Source organism: Octopus sinensis, linkage group LG25 (genome assembly GCF_006345805.1).
Source record: "Octopus sinensis linkage group LG25, ASM634580v1, whole genome shotgun sequence".
Classification (NCBI taxonomy): Eukaryota; Metazoa; Mollusca; class Cephalopoda; order Octopoda; family Octopodidae; genus Octopus; species Octopus sinensis.
Genome location: NC_043021.1, coordinates 813,277 through 825,536, shown reverse-complemented (window position 1 = coordinate 825,536; position 12,260 = coordinate 813,277).

Sequence of the window (12,260 nt, the reverse complement as noted above, 5' to 3'; positions counted from 1 at the left end):
CTCCGCTTTTCCATCTTCGCGGGGCAGAAAATCCGAAGCTAATGGAACAAAAGGAGAAAGTTCTAATGTCGCCCGGAATAACAGCTGGCTTTTCCCAGCGCTTCATAGCGTTTGACTCTGCACCTAAATAAAGTAGGATACAACTTGTGTTAAGGTGTATATTATGGAACCGGTCTGGGCGGAGGCAGGGTTTCTTGTTATATCATCGATCTTGGAAACCAGGCATATTCTTACACCGCCTAAGGCTCTCTGTGAAATAACAACCCCCACCCACCACCGAAATGTTTCCCAAGTAATTCAGTCTTCTAGGAGCAGCCTGACAACACGCCCGTCCATGTCAAAACATAATACCACCACCACCACCACCACCAACAACAACAACAACACAACAACAGCAACAACAACAGCAACAACAACAAGGATAATGATTTCAAATTTTGGCACAAGGCCAGCAGTTTCGGGGGTAGGGGCTAAATCGATTGCAGCGACCCCAATGCTCAACTGGTACTTATTTTCATCAACTCCGAAAGGATGAAAAGCAAAGTCGACCCCGGCGAAGTCGGAAGAAATGCCGCTAACGATTCTCCCGGCTCACCACCTTAACTGATAAATAATAATAATGATAATATATAATAATAATAATAATAATAATAATAATAATAATAATAATAATAATAATAATTATGAAGAAGGTGACATATGAAAAAGACAGAGCAGAAGAAAGACAGACAAGAGACTTACTGGCTTCTTATTGCAAAAGTTCCTTAAAATTCTTCTGTTTGAAAGGATTGGAACTAAATTCCTTGGTTTGTTTCCTACATCTGTCGTCGTCGTCGTCGTCGTTGGTGTTGATGTTGTAGTTGTTGTTCGAAATGATGATGATGATGGTGCGGTGGTCGTCGTAGATGTTATTGTTATAGTTCTTGTTGTTGTTGTTGTTCTTGAAATGTTTGTATTTGTTCGCAAGAAATGTTTCCAACGGACGGAGTTTCATCGTAACATTGGTAAACCTTCACAGGAAACTCTTCAAGATGCTCAACAGCACACACACACACACACATGTATATATATTTATATGGCTGTATAGGTGTGTATGTATAAAAAATATGTGTATCTGTGTTACCTATTCCTTGCTCCTCCTAGTCTACCTGTTCTTTGTAAACATTTTTTTCTTTGATGATATTTCTGTATTGTGTTGTGAGTGCGGCTGTACTGTTGTTCCGTGGTACTGTGATTTCGAGGTACTGTTCTACTATGGTTATGGGTAACGATTGCGGCGTGTTGGGGGGAGCCGTGTCACAATCGGTGTTGCTGCTCCGAGGCGCGAGTGTCTTCAATGACGGTGCAGAGCGCCGCTGCCTTATTCCGGCTGGGATTTCTCTCTTAAATGAATAAACTTTCGTCTTCTGTCACACGAAATAGTTTTCGCCTTCGGCAAAGAACTGCAGCAGCAGCAGCAGCAGCAGCAGTAGTCTGTTGAAGGAACTGGCGAAGAAGAAGAAGAAGAAGAAGAAGAAGAAGAAAAATATATAAAAAAGTAAATAAAACATTGAAGAGAAGAAAAAGAAAAAAGATAAACAAATAATAAAACAATAACTATTAGGGAGGTTGTTACAACACACACACACACACACACAAAGACACACACACATAAACACACGTGTGTAGGTATATACATACATGCATGCTTACATATACATATACTCAAATACACACTTATAAAAACTCACACATACATACATACACGAACTTACGTGCACACGCATATATAAATCTGCACGAACACATACATATAGAAACATATTTATCAACATATACATACATAAATACAAACTTACATACACACACGCATATATATATATACACATACATATACATACATATATACACACACACATATATATGACATATACATGCGCAAACCTAGACTGATAAACATCACACGTATAAATACATATGTATATCTACATTACACACACATATATGCACATACACAAGTATATACGTATATCACATACATACACACTCAGCTGTATATACACACACATTCATTCACATATGTACACATATTCACACACACTACAAACTTTCTCTCACACACACACTCTAGCATACACTCACACACACACACACACACACACACACACACACACACACACATACACACCACACACTCTCTCTCTCTTTTTCTCACACACAAACACATACACACAACTCTTATAATACCAAAATATTTCGCGTTAAATCTTCTCGACGCTCCTCCACCCCCACATCGACAGCTCCTCCCCCCACTCTTCTAGGGCACTCACAAAACATCTTCCTCCCTCAATGACCTCCACTCCACTCCACATACACTCAAGGACGTCCACTTTCACTCAATTTACCTTTCCCACCTTTGACTTCGTTCCATCTCTTCGTTACCTCACACTCACACTCTCGCACGCCACTCAATGTCTTCCCCCAATTCACTCTTTCATTAGAAAGGCTCCACTCATCGCTGCTTCCCTTTCACTCCACTCCAACCACTCCTCCTTCTCCCCTTCCTCCTCCTCACCCCCTCTATTACATCATTAACTTCAAAATTACCTCACACAACCACCTCGTACTTACCCACCCATGTCACCACACCATCCAACGTCACACGACTCTGCAAAGTACATTACATCCACCCCTACACACACACGCGCGCACACCACCACCGCCACCTCCACCGCCGCCTCCACCGCCGCCTCCACCGCCGCCTCCACCGCCGCCTCCACCGCCGCCTCCACCGCCGCCTCCACCGCCGCCTCCACCGCCGCCACCACCACCACCGCCGCCGCAACCAATATATCACCTCACACCATATTTACAATATATATCCACCACGACAACGATAAATAACCACCGATACCACCACCACCACCACCACCACCACCACCACCACCTCTACTACTACTACTACTACTACTAACCTATTTTCTCAGATCACACCAACAATTAAACAGGGAACGCTGTTTTATGGCTGACCTTCAGAAAGGTGTCACTTCCGGTTGAAGTGGAAAAGGTGTCAATTTTAATTAAACATGAAAGATGCGACATCCGGTGGCAACATTTTACATCAACCAATTACGTTTAATAACAACCTCATCTTTTTAATTTTATCTCATTTTGTTTTATTTTATTCTATTTTACTCTTTTACAAGTTCCAACCAGTGGACTGCGGCCAGACTGGGGCACCGCCATTTTTTTTTTATTCTTTTCTTTCAAACATCTTATCTGTGTTGTTATACTTTTCGCGTTTAATCCATCTAATTTCGCTTTGCGGAACCGATCATTTAATCAATATACCTTTGGACAATCCAACAAGATATTTTCTGTGGCCGTGTCACATTGCTAGAGGTCAGTGGTGTTGAACAGTGGCTGGGATCTTTTTCCCACCCGACATCTGTGTCGGTTGTTTTAATTTAACAGTTTATTGAGTAACTTTACTCACTAGGGTGCGTGCCCCGGGGATGAAGGAGTCTCTCTAGGTCGAACCACTACTTCTTCACATTAAGGGTCTCACCGCAGGTGTAGGATAAGAATTGGACTGAAAAGAATCGCAAGATAGATTCTTCAAGCTGAGCCACTCAGTCGAAGACGGAGAGACAGACCAAGAATGAACTGGTTGGATAATATCGAAAGATTTCAGTTGCTGACGCTGGAGAGTGTAACGACGGCTGCTTCTGACACGATCCCATGGAAGAGGTGCTGGAAGAATCCACTCTCACGACCCTTTCAGGAATAATGGGCAACGGAGAATGATGAATGGTTTATGGAACAGTTCTAATATACTAGTGTTTCCAAAACTTGGTAAACTTGAAGAGCCAAAATGTTTCTTTATGTTTCTTTATTACCCACAAGGGGCTAAACATAGAGGGGACAAACGAATTAAGTCGATTACATCTACCCCAGTGCGTAACTGGTACTTAATTTATCGACCCCGAAAGGATGAAAGGCAAAGTCGACCTCGGCGGAATTTGAACTCAGAACGTAACGGCAGACGAAATACGGCTACGCATTTCACCCGGCGTGCTAACGTTTCTGCCAGCTCGCCGCCTTTGAAGTGCCTAAATAGGAGCCATTCACATGAATGGGAAACGAGCACTGTTTGGTGTATAATCTAGTTTTGTTGCATTGACGAAGAAGAAATCTCCTTTAGTTGCTAGCTGGCATTGCACCATTCACTGCCAAGCTATAATATGAAAGAATTGTAAAATGAATTTTCTGCTGTCATATCACTACTACCTGCTAGCAGAAGTATCCATGGTAATTCTATGGTTATTTTGAAAACTGTAACATGGTTGGAAGTTTATTGAGAACTGAGAAATAATTTCTTTTGAAATTGTATTTTGTTAGCACCATTTTATTATTCCGATGGTGTAACAGTCCACCTAGGTAGTATTGAATATGTAGTGGATCTTGCAAGCATGAATGGATTCGATCCGCCATAACCAAATTTAAATTAATACTGCAACAGAACTGTTCCTACGGTTGAAGAATCAGTGTTAATTTAAAGTTGGCTGTGGTGGATCGAATCCACTTCATGCTTGCAAGATCCACTACACATACATACATACATACATACATACATACATACATACATACATACACTTACATACATACATACATACATACATACATACATACATACATACAAACATTCATACATACATACATACATACATACATACATACATACATACATACATACATACATACATACATGTGTGTGAATCTGTGTGCGTGTGTATAGATACACATATATGTGTATGTATATATGTATATTCATTCTTCGTTTAAAATATCGGTTTACCAGTTAAATGCTTTACAAATAATATGTGTGCGTGTGTGTGTGTGTGTGTGTGTGTGCGCGCGCGCTCGTGTGTGTGCGTATGTAATGAATTATGTATTGGATGTCGTTCCATAGTTTTGTCATGTTCCATACATAAACGCCAAAAGGAGAACAAAACAGAGATTGGTTAAGTGAGGTGGATTTGTTTGTTGAGGAAACACTCGAAGGATTATCGTCACCGGTCAATAATACATTAAGACTGAACAGCACACACACACACACACAGACACACACACACACACACACACACACACACACACCACACACGCACGCACACACACACACACACACACACACCACACACACACACACAAGCCACACGTCCGCACTCACTGGCATATATGACCGTAATAGTTTCTGAAGTGGATCCAGTTATCCAGTTGTTTCGCCCGTGACAACAATTAGCGACGAGAGAGTGGCACAAGAGTGGGGGTGGGGCGTGAGGGAGGAGGAGGAGGAAGTCAGCTGAGAGACTGGGTGTGACACCGATCTATGGCACAGAGGAGGAAAATCAGTCGAAAGGCGGGGGGGGGAGATGTGATACACACAGACAACATATTTTATATTTTTTTCTCGTTTCAGTCATTGGATTGCGGCCATGCTGGGGCATCGCCTTTAACAGTTTAGTCAAACAAAATTCAAGTCTGCTGCCAATTCTACCGATATCTGTCGCCGAACTTCTAAGTCATGAGGACAAACCAACGCAAGTTGCCAAGCGGTGTGTGTGTGTCGATTATAAACACTGACACATACATACATACATACATACATACATACATACATATACATATATATATATATTGGCATTAGCTTTCAGTCTCTACATCGACACAAGAAAGTTGGATGGTTTGAAAGACGAGCCAGTTGTTGATGGAGTTTCTCTATAAGTCTCCATTGAAGTCTAATGTTAGCTCCGTACTGATTGGATAATACAGTTCTATATTTCAGAGATGAGGAATTATGTACATTATTTACATTATTTACAATTGACGGGCATATGGCGTAGTGGTTAAGAGCGCGGGCTACTAACCCCAAGATTCCGAGTTCGATTCCAGGCAGTTACCTGAATAACAACAACAATAATAATAATAATAACAATAACAACATCTACCTTAGGAATGAGAACTCTGATGAAGGCTGGAGGGTATATCAGCCGAAACGTTGTGTTAACAACAAACAAGATGAGGACAAATATCCATCAATTGTAAATAATGTACTTAATTCCTCATCTCTTAAATATGGAAAGACTCTTTAATCCTGAAAAAATTATCTCTTTCTAAAACTGTCCTCATTTCCTGTCACATCTCTCCATTTCTTTGTAAGTGTTTTGTCCTTCGTTTTCCAAGTAACGAAGATAAGATACCACTTCAGATAAAAGTGTAACAATGGAAGAAGTAACCGCGCTCCCACCTCGTGCTACATTTTCGAGCCGCGTTCATTTTGTTTTTATGCGGTTATTTTAAGGACAACTACTGAGCTTTGGATGTCGAGCTTCCTCACTATAGTCTGCAGTTGATCTGGAGTTTTTTTGTGATGAGTAAGATGTCATTGTTGAATCGGAGATGTGTTAGTAGCTCGTTGTTGTTCACGCTACCTGTCCAATCAATGTCTCCAGTGGCCGTCTCAAGACATGTAGGGAAGAGCTTTGGAGAGATAGCATCCCCTTGTCTGACATCCTTGACTAGAACTCTTACGGCGGAGGGGAGTTAGAGCTATACCTGTGGTACATGTCGGGATCACTTCTCTGAGAACTCCAATCTATTGTGTATTGTTCTTTGATTCCTAGCATTTTTAGAGACTACAGCACTGCATTCACCTCGATGCCACCGAAGGCCGTTTTGTGATCGACGAAAGCGACTCACAGAGGCAGCTTGTATTCTTTCCCTTGTTTTATAAGCTGTGTTAGAGTGAATATATGATCCATCGTTCTTACGGAAACCTTTCTCCTCCCTCGGTTGTTGGTCATCGAGATATTTCGGTAATCTGGTGACCATGACCTTTATAGACAGCTTACAAAAGTGAGACAAGAAGCATACGGGGCAGTGGTCTCGAAGGTCTTTTTATCACCCTTTTTATGAAGCAAGATGATTTTCGACTCACTCGACAGTAAAGGTATTTTCCCCTCTTTTAAATATCTAATGTGATGTGGAACGAGGATTTCCCAAACTTGCTCTCCTTAGTTTTGATGGTAGAAAAGCACTTTTGCTCCTATTCCATTCTTTGCAGGGTTTTTTTCTCTCTGCATCGCATTTCAATATTCCACATTTTCCATTTTCACTAAAACGTTGGATAAAACTTCTTCCAAACCTCACGAGGTGTAGGATCGAACGTCATTCCCGATTCAAAATGATTGATGTAAAAGGGCCACACCTCGTCTCCCTTTTGTCCGTCGTCGTAAATGAGACGTGGTTTAGCTTCGGTTTTTACTATTTGCTAGAATTCTTCTGCTCTGGGATGACTTTGGATTGGTTTCTGAAAACCTTTGAACACAGTTGTAGGTTTGAGGAATTTTAATTACCAAACTGTGTCTGAAGAGCAAGGACCGTGATGTGAGGGTCTTTGAGAGAAAGTTTTTGGGATCTGAAAGTAATTCTTACACCCCTTTAGACCAAAGTTAGGAACAATAGTTTAGAGAAATCTTCATGCCCCAGCATGACCTGAGTCCTGTGACTGAAACACGTGTGTGTGTGTGGATGTGTGTATTTATGTCAGTGTAGATACACGTGTATGCGTGAGAATGAATGTGTGTGTGTGTGTATCTGCGTGTATACATGTGTATGTGTGCGTGCACGCATCTGTATGTGGGTGTGTGCATGTCTGTCTTACATTGTGACTGTAAAAACATATCCGTCTGTTGCACGATTGAATTACGTGGTATGAATGCCGGGCCGCTTGTGTATGCGAACGCGTACAGAACATGTATACATTGTTACGTGTACGTGTCAGTGTGTGTGCGTGCGTGCGCGTGTGTGTGTCTGTGTGTGTGTGTCTGTGCGTATGATAAATTTCAGCTGGTAAAATTTTGGGGAATTTCCACAGACGTTGCCCTTTCACCCCTCCTCGTCTGTTGACTGATTCAAATTGAGGCCAATTAATATGTGCACAGTTTTAACACAGACGCGCTGCATCGCTTAGAACAACACCACACACACACATTTAACCATACATGCATATATATATATATATACATATATGTATATATACACACACATATATGCACATGCATACATGGATACATGTATGCATGCATATAATTATATAGACACAATGGATAAGAAATAAGCATTTATATGTGCGCATAAGATACATAAACATCTATAAACACACAAAGATATATACATTCTTATATACATATATACATTACACACACACACATATTTATATACATACACACATGCACACCCACATAAATTGCGTATATAAAGTGTATATATTGAATATGTGTATATACGTATCTGTCTGAGTGCGTGTTTATGTATGTGTGTATATATATAAATATATATATATATATATATATATGCACGGTGTATAAACACGCTAAATAACTGACTATATACAGACACTTGTTGAACCCCCTTATATTTTCATCTCGACATCATTTCCTGTTTAATACATATTGCACTGCACATGCCATACTGGAGCACTTCTTCCGGTATCGACTCTTTTTTTTTTTTGTAGTTGTCCCTGTTTTATATCCCAGTCTACCATTTCGTTGTGGTTATGTTTAGTGAGGTCGTAGGATCGATTCCCAGGTCGGGCGGTACATTAAGATCTGGAGCACCCTCCCCATTTTACATAGTTTCACTCCACTCAACTGGAAATACTCACCAGTAATACCCGGGGTGTATTTAACTCTGTGACTGACTGGTCGTTCGTTCAAGCGTGGCTGTCAGTTTTGTAATCTCGGTCACATACACGCCGCCGATCTAATGAGGCTATGGGCTCGTGACAGACATAAGATCCACGGCCAAGACCTTTAAGGTTCCCTAATTATTTGGTCAGTGAAGTGAAGGTTGGCCCACGATCGTTATTGCGTTTGGCAAATGTTTGTTCGAGGTCCAGGGATAAAGTACATGAAATACTAGGACACAGGAAGTGCAAACAGACAACCTTTCGAAAGACGCCGACCAAATTTTGATTGCATCTCTCAGCCTTTTTAGAAGACAATTACATAATTACGGACCGTTAAATACTCCAATTTACAGTCTTCTTAATGTGGCGAACGAATCTGGTAATATCCTCCATTCTTCTTCTTCTTCTTCTTCTTCTTCTTCCATGCCAAAGTCTGAAGCAAGATCTTCCCTAATTCTTATAATATATTAATTACAGACTCTCCCACCTTCAAGTGCACTCGTCCTATATGTCACACCAGTCCCTATATCGGTAACATCACCACAAGACACCAGCATAAATGCCAGGACCAGATCAGCCAGACTTGGCTGCAAGTTCCTCAATATTGCGTGGATCTCCTCCTGCCTGGGTGTAAAAGGGTGATCGATTCCTGGGTGGGGGGGTGGGGTGATTTGGACGATCGACTTTAGGTGTTTTGGAGAATGTGGGGCATCAGTTGGCAAGTGGTTTGTAAAAGAACACAGTTGACCCCTTCTACTTCTATGTATGTGCGTATAGCTATCTAATATGAATATTGGCCCATACACACACGCGCGCGCACTGGATAGACAGTGTATGCAATGGAAAGCCATATGTGTTTCAGTAAGACTCGGCACTATCTCACATGGCTCTAGTAACACAGGAATGGATGGCTGATAATTTTCATGATCACATAACCCCTATCATTTGGCCTCCTAATTCCCCAGATCTCAATCCATTGGACTATTACATGTGAAGTGTTGTTGAGAGAGAGGTCAATGAACATGCCCATAACACCAAAAGATTCTCTGAAAGCTGCCCTAGTCAGAGTAATGTCCAAAATGAACCAGGACCACTAGATTCGAGCATGTAGATGATTTTGATCTCATACAGAAGCAGTTGTTGGAGCTGAAGGTGGTTTTATTGAACAGCATAAAAAAAGAAGGTTTATTTTTATCCTCATAGCATTTTTTGATAAATACAGTTATCTGTTATTATATATCTGTTGTATTATGAACATAAATCTGTCCTCAAAGATTTAAGAGAGAGTACACGTGTCCAACCCCTTTTGTAAATTGTAAATCTGTGTATGTTTATGTAGAAACATGAATACGTTTGTTGGTTTTGGGTTTAAGTTCTTTACAAACCCTCTGGCCCCTAACACTGCTCCCTCCACCGCCGAACAAATCTAATACAAATCAATAACCCTCCCCCTCCTTTGTCATTATTAGTCGCTACCTCTCCTAATCAGACCACCTCGTCTCATGGTTTCTTTATCTTTCTATATTTCTCTCCTCTCCACCACCTGTTTCCACACCCCCATCGGCACCGCCAACCATTCCTTCAGCTCACCCTCATAACCACCCCATTCGCCTACAACAACCATTACATCACCATTTACAAGGCAGCAGCAGCATCACCACAACCCCCCCCACCACACTACTAACAACAACAACAACAACAACAAAAAGAACAAGGGCAGCGACAAAGGGATGAGACAAAGGCCAAGAGAAGAATTTGACAGTCAAAAATTTGACCGATCAAATATTTATGAAATGTGTGTGCGTATGTGTGTGTGTACGTACGTCGGAATCACACAGATACACACACACACACATATATATATATACATACACACACACAGATACACACACACATACACACACACACACACACACACACACACACACACATACATGCTGATAGTAGAAAAGTTAGTGGAGTACCAGTAACAGGCTTTAAAACAATCCGTTAATCAAACATTTCAAATATGAAGGGGCTCGCCTTCTTCGGGGCCGAATACAGAGCATTCTTGTCTACGTAGTAAAAACTTGGACGATGAAAAAGGGGCTTCAAATTCGCCCGTTTCCTCAAGGGAGCTTAAAATATTTTATGGTGTGAAAGCAAGACCAACGAGGAGAGCAGATTTATGGACATATCCAACCCATTTCTTTCATTATTTGTAATGAAAACAGGTTAGGTTTTGCTACCCTCAGCTATCGTGCTAGAGAACAGTTCATATTAGTTATGTTTTGGAGCCTAGAGTAGGCTAACTGAAGACGAAGACCCCGTTCCCCTCATTCACACAGACACACAACCGAAATGGAAGATCTGCTAAAGTTAACGGGAGAGTAGGAATCTCGACGAAGGCATTTCAATGGCATTGCTTCAAGAAGGATATATTTCTCCATTTGTCTTCGTCGTAGAAATAATGTCGATGTATTTTGAGGTGAAAGAAGCTACTACGAAGGAACGGTAACCAAAAGACTCGGTGCGGCGATTTTGGTTCGAGTTTCTACAGACGGCATCTTTGTCACAATGGAATGGAGGAGAGATGCAAAAGCAACTCTGCTGGATCTGCTTGGATCGGATATTCCAAATTTGATGACGCAAAACCGAAATGAAAACGTGTGCCCCACCCCCACCACAAACACAACCCCACTTTCCCAATCATCTTCCTTAGACAGCACTGTAAATACACTATACGTTGGAGTACTGTAGTTATCAAACACCCTCATCTTGGAAAAGTTAGGTACGGTTTCAAATCTCATGCGAGCTGGGAACTAATTTATTTCTCTGTTTCGCATTGAAATTTGTTTTAAATTCAAAATTATAAATCAGATTTTCCATTCAGATTAGGTTTGAATTGTTTACATGCAGACATTCATGCCTGTATGTATGTATGTAGTATGTATGTATGTATGTATGTATGTATGTATGTATGTATGTATGTATGTGTGTGTGTGTATGTGTGTGTGTATGTATGTACATCTGCTTTCAAATGACCTCGATTAATCGATCAGTTCTACAAGTCTTTGACAAAAAAGATGTGTTCTAATTTTTAGAGTGCAGTGACAAATGTAGTACTTGGTTGGTTCTCTTCGGCCCTTATATAATAATAATAATAATGTTGAGCCAAATTCCTTGTGTGTGTGTGTGTGTGTGTGTGTGTGTGTGTGTGTGTGTGTGTGTCTGTTGTGTGTGCGTCTCTGTAAGCGCGTCCACTCCCGTGCTCTCCGCATTCGTATTCACTGACGTAACGTCTTAATCGGATACAAGCTAAAACCTAATTCACTGCATGGGTTAGCACTGGATTAATTAACCCGAACCTGTAGCATGACTATATGTGTGTGTGTGTATATATATAAATATATATGCACACACACAATTGTGTGTGTGTGTGTATGTATTTGTATCTATACACACACGCCGCGTGCGTACGCATGTCAAGATATTGGCCAGCTTATTCGAGTAAACAGATAAGATGAAACACGTGTCTGAAAGGGAACCAATG